Raw genomic sequence first — 14172 nt, forward strand, 5'->3', positions numbered from 1 at the left:
GCACCTGTAGAGGGATAAGCAGCAGAAGCCGGAGCACAGAACAGTCAAGACACACTCGTTATTGAAAGCTCCCTGAGCAGCTAATGCACGCATAAAGAATGTTTTGCCACTCTAAATGACACAAGACTACAGCAAAGCGTGTCTGAGTACAAATTCACATTTACTTCGCCTAGCTATAAATCGCGTCGGAATTTTCTAATGACATAGCGTGAACAGCTTTTAGTTATGCGCCATAGAGCCCAACACAGCACTCTAACCAATGGTCGGCAATATGCAAAGTGCGATCGAGTTGTTACCGGAATGTTGCGTTTGAATAAACGGCTCTCTTTTCATTATGACCACATAAGTACACATTCAGGACGAGCTTAAATTCAAGCTAAACACGCCTGGAATAGTCTTCTTAATCCAATGCATAAGATATATTAAACACTTCCGCAACTGCAACCATCGCTGCCAGTGAATTCCGTCAGTACAAGGCACTGTTGGAAGCTGCAGCACAAAAGCTACAAAGGGTAAACAAACACGGCGAGTATTACAAAGTATATCAATACTCAGTTCTTCACGCATGCGCAATCAGGAGGAATAAAATCTGCAGATGCCTTCTTATAACACAGAGGAACCTACAATAAGACAGGAAAAATTATATGGGTAAAGACACTAGAAACGAGACCAACAACGGAGAATTTAAAAGCAAATGCTTTCGAGCTCCGTACGAGGTAATTCTCAAGTCCCTTTTAGGTGAAACGTAACGCTAGGTCATCACTCGTCTCATTCAATTCCAAATTTTTTCGTATTAGTTTCCGCATTCAATTTGATTATACTGCATTTTCGTTTGCACTTTCGTTTTAGGCGGCACTTGTTAACACGGTTCAGATGTAATGACAGAAACCTGGCTTACCTGTGAGTAGCGGTCCGCGAGGGAAACTGCGAGGAAAAGCGTCTCGGGTGAGGACCGCAACTCGTTGCATGTACGGATAAGGCTATGGAGATGGCACTCCCGTATCCATTCGTCTACCTCCGTTTGCTTAGTCAAAAATGAAGGATTGATGGGATATTGCGTCTGCGGTGGAGAGAAATTAAAAAAAAAACATTTTAAGAGACGATCTTCCAGACTTCAGTTTTGAATAATAATGACGCACATAATCTCGAAAAGCCATTTCATCTTGTCTCTAATTAAATTATAGGACCAGAGATATAGGAGAAGAGAATTCACTAGTTTTCCGACCCAAAGTGCTCCTGCTATCCAAATGTGATGTACAGATCTGATAGCTTGAATCCTGGCCTCAATGTCAGCTCCCACAAAGAGGTTCTCATCTCGTTTTATGCAAAATGTAATGTATGCAAGAACAAAAACATGCGCAACTCCTGCGCACCTTGGAATCTATAATTTCTTCTTCCTATCATACAGACCTTTGTGGGAATAAAAAAAAAGAGGAATGGATAGCACAGCGATATTGAGAGCACTGCTCCAAGGCTACAAATCTGTAGCTTCTCGAAGAACGCAGTTTTTTAGGCTTCGCGGATGATTGCGTAGAGCGAAAGGTTCCCCTAAAACTCCCCCTACTGCACCCGGCCAAGCGAATTCCTCTCAGAAAAAGATATGTACAACTAGTGCGATATGCAGAAGTACCACCTATAATAACTTTAGGCTATGGAAACAAACTAATATTCAGCGTAAGCAAGGTGAGGTGGCGCTACTGCCGCCGGCTGAGGAATGCTTGTAAACAATGTTTTTCAAAGGAGTTTTCATGTTTCCTATTGCAACTGTCAAATTCTCCTTGGGTGAAAAAAAGCTAATGTACACTTTAGATCAAAATATGCGAATAGGAAACGTAATTTCAAATTGTTGTATTTTTGAAACACCACTAGACGTGTTTCAGTAACTCCCAACTCGTGACAATGGGCTTAAGCTTTCCCGCTAAAACACGAATAAATATAATTTTCCGAAAAATTCACCGTTATTTTTCAGTTCTCCATAACATACGATCGCCTACTAGGAGATAACTTAATTATATAACCAGTGCAAGACAATGCAGCAGTTACCTGGGATATCGTTACACAAACTAATATCTAAAAGCTAGAACGGGTGCCAAAAAAACTGTTCGGTTGATTTATAATAATTTCTATCCCTCTCAGCAGGAGAACTTTTAAACGAGTCAACTTGCATTCATACACAGCGTAATGGAGTTTCCAGACAAAAGTCCTTGCATGAACTTGTAAGTGGATAAGAAGGTTTTTCTCTTTCCCTCTTATAAATGAAGACCACAATGTTAACCTCTTAAATATAACTTTATTTACACGTGCGTAAGCAAGAATCTTGTACTCACAATGAGACCACCCGCGCAAAAAAATTGCATTAAATATCCCTTTTTTGCTAGTACCGCAACTCAATGGAATAACGCGACTAATATCAACGTTACTCAACCTTCTCTCTGCGTATTTGCTCGTATTCTCGGCTAATTTTCTTACAAACGCAAATATGTATTCTTTCTCTACCCCTGTTTAATGAAGGCGATATTTTTATTGCTATTTCAAGCAGTGTACGTTGTTCTGACATAATGTATTACCTATCTGCAAAAATCTCTTCTGTCGAATGCGGTTCATTTGATGATTAAAAATATGTATGAAACCCGTATCCTCCTGCACATTTCCTATTTTTTGTTTTCTCCCGAACGCCAAAGGTGGTTTCTCCTTAATTTCTAACAACTACCATTTCTAGCCGTAGGCACAATACGACTGGCCCACCATAAAAAGATTGAAAGGGTCGCGGACCGGGAATAGCTATTTGTATTTCGTTATCCCTAAGATTCTTCGAAATATTAGCAGATTCTCTTATTTGAGCCCATCTTAAATTTCTCAGCAAGGTAAAGGTCACAAATTTCTATCAGTTTTGGGCTTTTTGTTTACTGTTGAAGGAGAATTAAAATGATTAATCTGATTTTTTTTGTGACACCATTTGAGAACAAGATAAAAAGCGAGAATGCACTTCACACTGCCCTGTGCGTCAGTGCTGGGTCTTTTCGTTGACCCTTAGCAATCGCCGTAAGAGCGCCCTACCACAGGAGAACTTTTAATTAGCAGTCTTTCTTCATAAGAGCGATGACTTAAAAACGTTCGACACCACTGAGGTAACCGCCACTGGAGGAATGCGAAAGCATTGACGCCTCCTGGCCCCTCTTCTATCAATTGCCCATTTTGAGTTTTCAACTGGGCGCCACGCTTCTGCATTCAAATTTCACGCCACGCATGGCTCCGCGCATTTCCGGTGTTTTAAAACTTGGCGCTTGTTTTGCTCCGACTCCGCCCACTTTTTGGTTCTGATTTTTTGACATTTCGGGTTCTATATAACCCACATCAACCCCCCGATCTCCCGTAAGATATTTTTTGATGCTGTATCCGATGGTACCAATTTTTTTTTAATAAACCCATTAGTTCGGACGAACTCTTAGGGACAAGCTCGTGATTACACGATACCGCAAACATAGCCAGAAAATGCTTTCGCATTAATAAGCATATTCGAAACCAAAGCGTGGTACTTACCTCCTGTAAGAATATATCAGCAGCATCACTGTCATGCACTCGTGAGGTCGAGCTCGGTTGAAGCTGACGGCCAGCATTTGTGGCGGAAGGTCTTTCGCTCAGCGGGCGGAGGAAGTCATTCCTCGGAAGCGAGAACAGGATTCTGGGCGCTGTTTCTTTACCCTCTTGTGTTGACTGCTGTGTGATGAATGGAAAAAAAACAACGCGTGAACTTTGAAAAATGGCCACCAATACAATCGTCACAGTAAATATATAATTTAAGAGCCTTTACCGAACCGGTTCAGTTTTACTGGAGCCAATTGAAATCGGCCCAGTTATCGCCATACGAACTTCGGTTGTGGATTAGAAGGGAGCCGAACCCAGAACTAATATTCGTCGTTGTGCCCACTTTTCGATCGCGCACGGCCAGCTCTCAAGCTAAGCCGATTGTGCGCCGCTTTTTATGACGCCCATTCGCGAGGTGATAGCGCTCGGTGACTACTGGCTGAACCCGCAAGGGTCAACCTTGTAGAAACTTTTTAAAAGCAGTTTTCCGATTTCACAGGGAACCTGCGATGTCCAGCGTTTATGAAGAATAACAGAGTACATCATACACCATGCTACAGTACTGTGAATCGCTATATCAAAGACGGTCATTTTTCAAGCACCGAAATGCGTGCACGTTGGAGTCAGCAACGGATCATGGCACGTGGCGAGAGCACTACCGATAAAACGCTTGACGTAAAACATTCCAAAACATTTTGCTCGTCTCGCAGAGCACCCATTGGTTAACACTGCGCAAATGCTCTGAACACCATTGCAACTTGAAGCGGGAGATTACTTTTAGCCAGATGGGGCATCCAGCCGTAAGACTCCACGTGAAGCGTGAGATTGCATTTAGTCAGGTGGGGCATCCAGCCGTAAACCTGCCTCAGCCCTCATCACGCGTAATCATCTACAACCAGGCCGAGAAATATTCAGATCGCGAACGCTCGCCTGGCTACACCACCACATATTGCGGAAGGACAATTGGTCTTTCGCCCACAAAACGTGATGTGTCGTTCAAAAAGATAACTTCGCCTTGAGTTGAACGCAGCACGAATGCCAAATCTATTATCATGACTTTCTTGAGAATAGCAGTGTCCACTAAAGCGCCATGTCCGCGGAAATGTTCTGGGCTCTCGCTCTCTACAACTTCTTTCACAGATTGTTCCGCCCTATGAAAAGGTGTGTTAAGATCTCCATTATATCTTGAACGGACACAGCAGATCAGGCGGACGACAGCGATGTGGTGCCTCGAATTCCCAGAATCCCGAAAGACGAAAAATCCGGCGGCTGCACGGAAATTGTTTGTAAAAACGATGGATCTCACTCTGTGGATGTCTAGTGCCTATTCCATGCATGTGGAATAATTTGGGCATAAATTTGAACAGAGCGACCAAGAAGCGAGAGCCCAGAGCAAGGCCACAGACCTGATGCTTTATTGGGCCCACTGCATGGTACGCCACCGGCCTTTAACACACACCCATCAATGGACCCTGTTTAAAATAGTTGCTGATGTTTTCGCTCTGTACACACAAAGGCACGCTGATCCCACTCAACCGTGAGAGTGATCTGTATGAGATTGGATATGTACGCGACTATTTGCAACAGAGAGGGAAGAAAACTCTCAATTTGACATCAAAATTTAGTGGAAAGAGTGATTTTTGTGCTTCTTAATGAAAGGAAGTGCAAAGAATGCGTGTCCTATGTCAAGCACGAAAAGAAACTGTTTTGGAAAACCGCATTGCGCTGTAGAATATAACGCAAAAAACCCAAAGCATAGAAGGTTCTTGGATCAACCTAAATTCTGCATGAATTTGCGCTCGAAAAATAGTGCTCGATTACCTCTATGCAGGAAAAAAAAGTGACCCGCAAACGAACGGTCTATGTGAAATTCCTAATTTGTCCGACACAAGGCAACCTCTGATAAAGCTGCTTTTGCTCCAATAGATAAATTGTACCGTTATAACGCACCGACCTATTCTCTCATGAAATTATGATCACGGTTTCTCTATGGACTTCTTATCGTCAATTGTCTTACACTTGTTCCTAGGGTATATTTGATCTAATCACTGCAATTTTTAGCCTCGAAACAAAATTCCTTCAAACGTCGCAGTTCAATTTCCGTAGAATTACACACTCCACGAGGAGTCGATGAGCAGGGAGCCAAGATTTCCTCTGTGTAGACCTGAATGCACTGATGAAAATAACGAATGAATATTGGGATCAATCTGTGAAAAATCCAAACCTGCAACACCAACACTCGTATGCAAGCACGGGCAATGTTGTGAGAACAGCAGAAGTAAAAGTATTCAGCGGGCTAATAGATGAACCGAAACGATAATTTCTATACGGACATAGATATACGGCTGAATCAACTCACCTCAAGAACAGATCCGTTGAAGATCGTCAGGATGCAAGATGAACCTCCTTGCTGCTTAAACACCGAAGCTTGAGATTTCACTGACTTCACGGCTCGAATCAACTTGAGACCAGCACTGTACAACAGCTTTCTGGAAACTGCGCCCACTATACACCTGGCTCCACATTTATAGGCAAGGTGGCTCAGGTCATGTGTAGATAAGAGAGAGAGAGAATTGATGGGTAGAAGGGAAGTGGACAAGGCTTAGGTCGGCAGGGGTCATTGGTTCGTGACTCGGTCGCATGGGGATATGAATCCGGTAGGAGAAGAATAACACATGATCGAAAAGGAGGGGAGAAAAAAGACGTTAGTTAATCCCCCCACGCCTAGTCACAACAATGACATTCACAAGAATTCTAGGGCTCCACCTTCCCTGCAATGTGGATTCGAAAGGGAAGAGGAGGGTGTATTGATGGGCAAGTGTTCGTTTTTCCCCTTGCACTCTGCTTATCGGTAGGGGAAACAGGGACCAACTTGTTTTGTCCTGAACTTCTTATCTCATGCTGTCCTCAGGTCCTTCAACCAGAAAGAAAATGGGTGTTGTCATCTATCCCGCTTCCTTGTCTGCCAGCTACCCCAGCGTTCCCTGAATTTTCCAGTGGGGAAGGAATACAAGTGGGAGTGGCCATTATACATCCCTTATCAATGGCTTCATGGCCATGCTTTCAGAAATAGGTGAGCCCAGTGGTACCTAATTCTAGCAATGCTTAAGGAACAGCACGCATGTTTTGCTTAGGGCTCATGCATATACGAACCACGTGTACATCTGCGTGCACACACCCAGTGCTTCCAGAAAACGCCGTTCGTGGAACAAAACGCGCACACAACGAAGTCGTCCGCCATTCTACAGGGAATTCCGTGCGAAAATGCACCGAGAGAGGTTAAAAGAGACCACGTGCACACACCCGGTGTTTCAGAAAACGCCGTTCGTGGAACATAACGCGCACACAGCGAAGTGCTCCGCCATTCTGCAGGGAATTCCGTGCGAAAAGGCTCCGAGGGAGGTTCAAAGGATCCTCGAGCACATCTGCGTGCAAACTTCCGGTGCTTCCAGAAAACGCCGTTCGTGGAACATAACGAGCACACAGCGAAGTCGTCCGCCTTTTATGCGTTGCATATTGCTATCACTCAGTTCAGCCCTTGGGCGCGGCCGGGCAGCCACCAAACCACGTGACGTGACGTCACGACAGCCGGAGGAAAAGCTGGGCCCCAACTCGCGCGGTCGCGCGCGGCCGCAGCCAACACCTGACTCCCGCTCCTCCCGCTAGGGGCGCTTCGCCGGCGCGTGACGTCACGGAGGAAAAGCTGGGCCCCAACTCGCACGGTCGCGCGCGGCCGCAGCCAGCACCTGACTCCCGATCCTCCCGCTAGGGCCGCTGCGCCGGCGCGTAACGTCACGGAGGAAAAGCTGGTCTATAGTGCCTAGAATATACTGGCTAGTGTGCCGACCGTGGCCTTCCTGGTGGCACCGCGAGCGATGAATGCCGACGGCCGCCGCATGGAGCGCTGCAAGTCGGGAGGGTGCCGCCGAGCCGCAACGCTCTCGCAACATCGGCAAGAGGACTAGTGCATTTTTGCTTTCGTTCAGCTGTAATCGACCAAAGCTGTCATGGAGGCAGCTGACTATAGGTTTCATGGTTTGTGTTGAGTCTCTGTCGAGGAGCTGCGCATTTAGCACTTGTCGCTTGCGCGAAAGCTGCTGCGAAATTCAGCACAACTTCGTGTTTCGAAACACGAAACTTGTGCTGTACATAGATATCTTATATATATATATATATATATATATATATATATATATATATATATATATATATATATATATATATATATTAGCAGATAAGGTAAATGAAATGAGGGGCCCGTTTGACAAACTTATTAAGGGAGCTAACAGTCACCGAAACCAAGGTGCATATAGGGGAATGTTTTTTTTATGTGTTGTGCTTATCAGTGGGATATTATAGTACTTAGGTTAATAAATCGATTAAAGAAAATTACTTATAAAGCAGCAGAAAAAACAACCATGCCGCCGGTGGGATCCGAACCCACGACCTCCGAATATCGCGTCCGGTGCTCTTACCAACTGAGCTACGGCGACGGCTGTCCAATCTGCTGCTCTCGTGGGTATTTATGTTCATTGGGTGTAAGCGAACCTTGAGAGTGTTCACCAGCGCCACCCTCGACCATAGCGGCGGACGTAGCACGTCCTGTAATACCGCGAGTGTGACGTGGAACGTCATCTAACGGCGAGGGCGGAAACTGTGCGAGAGCCCTCTTAAGCTACCTATGGCATCAAGACTGCCAGAACCGAGACCCTCGTTAAGCTATTAGCAGATAAGTTAAATGAAATGAGGGGCCCGTTTGACAAACTTATTAAGGGAGCTAACAGTCACCGAAACCAAGGTGCATATAGGGGAATGTTTTTTTTTATGTGTTGTGCTTATCAGTGGGATTTTATAGTACTTAGGTTAATAAATCGATTAAAGAAAATTACTTATAAAGCAGCAGAAAAAACAACCATGCCGCCGGTGGGATCCGAACCCACGACCTCCGAATATCGCGTCCGGTGCTCTTACCAACTGAGCTACGGCGACGGCTGTCCAATCTGCCGCTCTCGTGGGTATTTATGTTCATTGGGTGTAAGCGAACCTTGAGAGTGTTCACCAGCGCCACCCTCGACCATAGCGGCGGACGTAGCACGTCCTGTAATACCGCGAGTGTGACGTGGAACGTCATCTAACGGCGAGGGCGGAAACTGTGCGAGAGCCCTCTTAAGCTACCTATGGCATCAAGACTGCCAGAACCGAGACCCTCGTTAAGCTATTAGCAGATAAGTTAAATGAAATGAGGGGCCCGTTTGACAAACTTATTAAGGGAGCTAACAGTCACCGAAACCAAGGTGCATATAGGGGAATGTTTTTTTTTATGTGTTGTGCTTATCAGTGGGATATTATAGTACTTAGGTTAATAAATCGATTAAAGAAAATTACTTATAAAGCAGCAGAAAAAACAACCATGCCGCCGGTGGGATCCGAACCCACGACCTCCGAATATCCATATATATATATATATATGATGTACTTTTTCGGTAACCTTTTCTTTAATAAAGTGGGCGAAACGCTTCGGTAATTTTATTGGATTATAATTAGGTGTTCTCGCTGTGTGCGTACTACATTTGCGAACGAGTAAACACATGCAATGTGAATAACGCAGGAAACACAGTCGTGCAACACTCGTTTTTATTCGCGTGCAATATCAATCGCGGACATGTTACAGAAGTACAGCAAGCAGGGCCCATATGTGCACATGAGAAGCATTTATTGGCAGCGACGCAGTTTTAGAAACTTATGCCGCTGCCTTTGCGCTTCCCTCTCTTTGTTGAGGCCCTTGACAAAAAAACGAAACCTTAAGAGAACATAAAACTTTGCAACGGTAGATAAAACTGCCTTTTCATGCTCTGAGCAGCCAAGTTGAGGAAAAGACAGTGTATGTAGATGACTAGAAAATTCCACTAAACTCATTTCATGGAGCTTGTTTTTACTAAAAAACACAGTAAAGGCATCTTCCATGGCCTTTACAGCAGCTGACAAGCTCTGACTGGGGTACACTAGGCCCCCATTGTCAAAATAGCTAGTAAAGTACGAAGCGGCGTCGGCACTTGCTTCAGCTTTGCTTACACATAGGCAGCCTGCACACTGTGGACAACAATTCTTAGCAATGATCTTTCTTGCCACGTAGCCTGTAGTGTAGTAGATGAAAGCACTGTGGCTCTTCTTCTCTATGCACGATGCATGGTCACTGCTAGACACGACAGCTTGAACTACATCTTCAGCTTCACTGACGTTTCCGTGGTCAAGAAGGTCATCTATTTTGTCTGAAAGGAACTTACTCGTAGTTTCACACACCACCTTTGGGCTCAGCAGTGCTTTGAATACGTCTGGGGTGCAGTTCACTCCTCTAGGTGGCTTTTCCAGGTTGTAGAATGCGAGTAAATTCACAGTCATCAGAAACTGTGACACTGTCGGATGGTCGTTATAGCCAGACGACTGTCTAATTATACCAAAAAGGTTTTCAAGCTTATCCTGGTTTAATCTGGATGTTAAAAGATACTTGAAACCCACAGTCGACGTATGGTAGGACAGCAAGCCAAGTGTACTCTTGATGGTAACCCTTAGCCCAGCAGACGTGCTTTCTGCAAGAAAATCACCAACAGCTGGTTTTGCAGTTTGCTCCCATTCCTGCAGATACTCTAGGAAGCCTTTCAGAAATTGCACATTTGGACTGTCAGGCTTGAGTGCCTTCTCGCTTGTTCGCGATGTCATAACACGAATCAGGCGATTCATTTCTTTTACGAAATCTACTGTCGGCTGCACGGTCCTATGTGAGGCTTCAATGTGTTCTCTATAAATGAAAAGTCCTTTGATGACCTGGTCGCTGAAGAGCTGAAATGAGATGTCCACTTTCATTTTTTCAAAGCAGTTTGGCTTAAGGTGTGCATTTGTCAGGCTTGACATAACATTCAGTGTAACATTTTCTCGATCCGCTTCGAAGGCTGCTAGTACAATACCAATGTGAACATGCCCAGCTGGTGTCAGGTATCCTTTTCCAACAAATCCATTTCTCACATTCTTCAAAAGGTGTGGAAAATCTGACAAAAAATAGAGCTGCCTTTTAGGATCCACTGGGTGTTTGGTGCTGCTCCGATTGTGGCTTGGAGAACCTTTGAAAAAAAAAACAATATTGCGATCAGTTTCTTCATCACAATATTTAAACATTAGAAACATGAAATCTGCACTAGCACCACGCACACTCTAAACAATCTTGCATTTTGCGTGAAATTACAGCCTTACCCTGTATTCCAAACAGCCGCCACATGCTCCTAATCCAGCTGGCGCCGTCGCATGTTATGCAATCCACGAAGAGACCAGCCTTTTCCGCAAGGACTGTGGTTTCCAAAATGATTTTCGCCAGTATTGGGGCCTTCACATTGCCCTTTGAGGCAAAAAAACCGAGGATTTGCGTTCATTTTCCTGCGGAAAGGTAATCTCTCACAAATGTACGTGCGTTTTAAGTATAAAGTTGCCAACTGTAACCAAGAGAAAAAAAACGTTTACCAGTAAATGGCTGAAACAGCACAATCATCCCATGGTCTGCCAGCACATTCTTTTGGTCAGCTGGTGTATGACCTCCAAGGTCAACAAAGCCTTCAATATCACCTGAATTCTGAAAAAAGCACAAGGAAAACACCTTGTTTTATGCGCAGACATCTCTCAACACAGATCAGAATATGGCAAAGGGGCTAAACCAGCATAAAAAGAAACACGTGCTAAAAGACTGGACGATCGAATATTACCAGAGCACTGCACGGCTCGAGCAATATTGTAGTGCTTAGCAGAACATCGTATTTTTCTCATACTGTAAAGCTCGCTGATTCGTGCTTCAATGGACCGGAAAAAATGTTCGCATAGTCTGAAATTAAGTTCGAACTATCGAATGGCTCCGAAAAAAAAACTGACAAGAACCGCTTACATCACGGTAAATTTATTTGGTGAAAGACTTGGCAGTAGTTGCTTGTTATTTTAGATGAGAACGGCGCAACAATCACTATTTTTAGCGGTGGAGCTCTGCCGCTAGTGCATCGCACGCCGCAAGCGCGGAAGATTCACGGGCGATGAATACGGCATTGCTCAGCAGCTCCGAAGCGGCAAGAAAAAAATGTGGATAGGGAAGATTAGCGAAACAGCCAACCAATGCTATAAACGGCGCGTAGCTGGGTTTGGCTGGCTGGCTAGTGCGGTTGGGCGTACGTTTCAGAAAACCAAAATCGAAACTATCACTGTGTCCGCTCTTGTAGATGAGGCCGTCCCTCCGCCATCACGCCTGCCGTTCAGCGCAAGTCAGAGGTGCGCGAGTGATTCTGTAGCACAGAATTCAGCTTTGAGGGGGGCTATTTGGACGACCGCTTGCCGAACCGATACCTGTATGTACACAACCACCTTTGGGAGCCCATTCGAATTAACCGGTGCGAGACCCGTAGCTTCCGAAACAGCGAGCGTGCAACGCCATAGACTTGCATAGCGTTGGCCGGGACCGCGCCGGCAGTCCGAATTATGCGGATTTTCGCATTGCGGGGTTTGAATCAAAGAGCTTTTACCGTATACACAGAACGGTCCAAGAATTCATTGCAGCTATACTCCCCAGCTGATTTCACATTTAGGTGCTCCGAAAGCTTTATTTCGTCACTGACGAGGCCACCGTGACGACTGTAAGCATCCGTGGTCTTTGTTTTTTCATTTAGGGCATCGAAGACCTTTGTACTGATGCCAAAGTCACCCTTGAAGCGCTGTAGGTACTTTTTCAGGCAAGTTCGCCCTGGCAGAACCATAATAGACTGTCTGCGGAGATGTTCCTACAACTTCGGGCTTCGCATCCTCATCAGCATACATTCTAAAATCCACTCATCATCGTATCGCATTCCCTTGTGTGATTTTCGCCTTGCAGCAAGGAAACAACTCTTTACAACCAGCTTCTTTGAGGGAAGAGATTTAATTTTGCTGTTAAATGTCTCTTCACTAAGAGCCTCATTCCGCTCTTTCATGTGAGCCACCTGTATCCTTGCATTTCCGTGTGAAAAGGCTCCGAGGGAGGTTCAAAGGATCCACGTGCACATCTGCGTGCAAACAATCGGTGCTTCCAGAAAACGCCATTCGTGGAACATAACGCGGACACAGCGAAGTCGTCCGCCATTACACAGGGCATTTCGTGCGAAAAGGCTCCGAGGGAGGTTAAAAGGATCCACGTGAACATCTGAGTGCAAACAACCGGTGCTTCCAGAAAACGCTGTTCGTGGAACATAACGCGCACACAGCGAAGTCGTCCTCCATTCCACAGGGCATTCCGTGGGAAAAGGCTCTGAGGGAGGTTAAAAGGATCCACGTGCACATGTCCGTGCAAACACAGGGCATTCCGTGCGAAAAGGCTCCGAGGGAGGTTAAAAGGATCCACGGGCACATCTGCGTGCAAACAAGCGGTGGTTCCATAAAACCCTGTTCGTGGAACATAACGCGCACACAGCTAAGTCATGCTCCATTCCACAGGGCATTCCGTGCGAAAAGGCTCTGAGGGAGGTTAAAAGGATCCACGTGCACATCTGCGTGCAAACACAGGGCATTCCGTGCGAAAAGGCTCCGAGGGAGGTTAAAAGGATCCACGTGCACATCTGCGTGCAAACAACCGGTGCTTCCATAAAACCCTGTTCGTGGAACATAACGCGCACAGATCGAAGTCGTGCTCCATTCCACAGGACATTCCGCGCGAAAAGGCTCAGAGGGTGGTTAAATGCGTGAAAGCTCAACGTTGCTGAAAATAAAGCCTGTTATCAAATATTTAGCATGGAGAGATACATGAGCTACACCTCTAAGAGAATGCCGGCCCCTTTCCTAGACATCGACATCACTGCTTTGGCATTGGCGCGTATATTGTTTGTTTTAGTGCGGAAATAATGCCAATGTCGGGTCGAGGCTGTTGGAAGTTTCATGAGCAATGCGAGAGATTCAGACATGTTGCAAAAAGAATATCCAATTGATGCCAGAAGCCTCGTGTCGAGTGTCCCACGTAGAATGACTCAAAGCACTTGCCGCGTTTTTAAACGCTCCAATCTCAGAAGTCCCATTAGAGGTATATATTTAAATAATCAAATTTAAAGCCTCGTTAGAAAAGCTCTTTTTTCCTGCGGTCGGAATCATCTTTGCTCTCAATGAAGACATAAAATCAGGGTGGGGCGCATTTCTTGGCTACTGTCGTAATACTGCCGTCGTCTTAGCCTCAATGACAGCATGCAATAACGCCTTTGGTGTAAGCAGTTATCTTACAAAATGAATTGAATACGGCACACATGAGAAATGGCAGATAGAGATATTTAGAAAACAAATTCGTCTACAGACAGCGCTTTGTATGTCTCAGGCGCTACTTAAAACAAGTTAGGTCAATATAGTTGCAGGATTTTGGAGGATAACTGATTCAAAGAAATGTTCCAAAAGTTATGCAAGACATTATTACTAAGTATTGCTGTACAGGACCAGTGTGTCTTCTTTTTAGGCAAAGTTTGAATCGAAATGGGCAGATTTTTTCGATTTTTTTCTCGTCATCTCGCGAAAGTATCTCGAGACTATGTAGACTTGTTAGCAGCCCTG

The sequence above is a fragment of the Amblyomma americanum genome, chromosome 3 (genome assembly GCF_052857255.1).
Source record: "Amblyomma americanum isolate KBUSLIRL-KWMA chromosome 3, ASM5285725v1, whole genome shotgun sequence".
Lineage (NCBI taxonomy): Eukaryota > Metazoa > Arthropoda > Arachnida > Ixodida > Ixodidae > Amblyomma > Amblyomma americanum.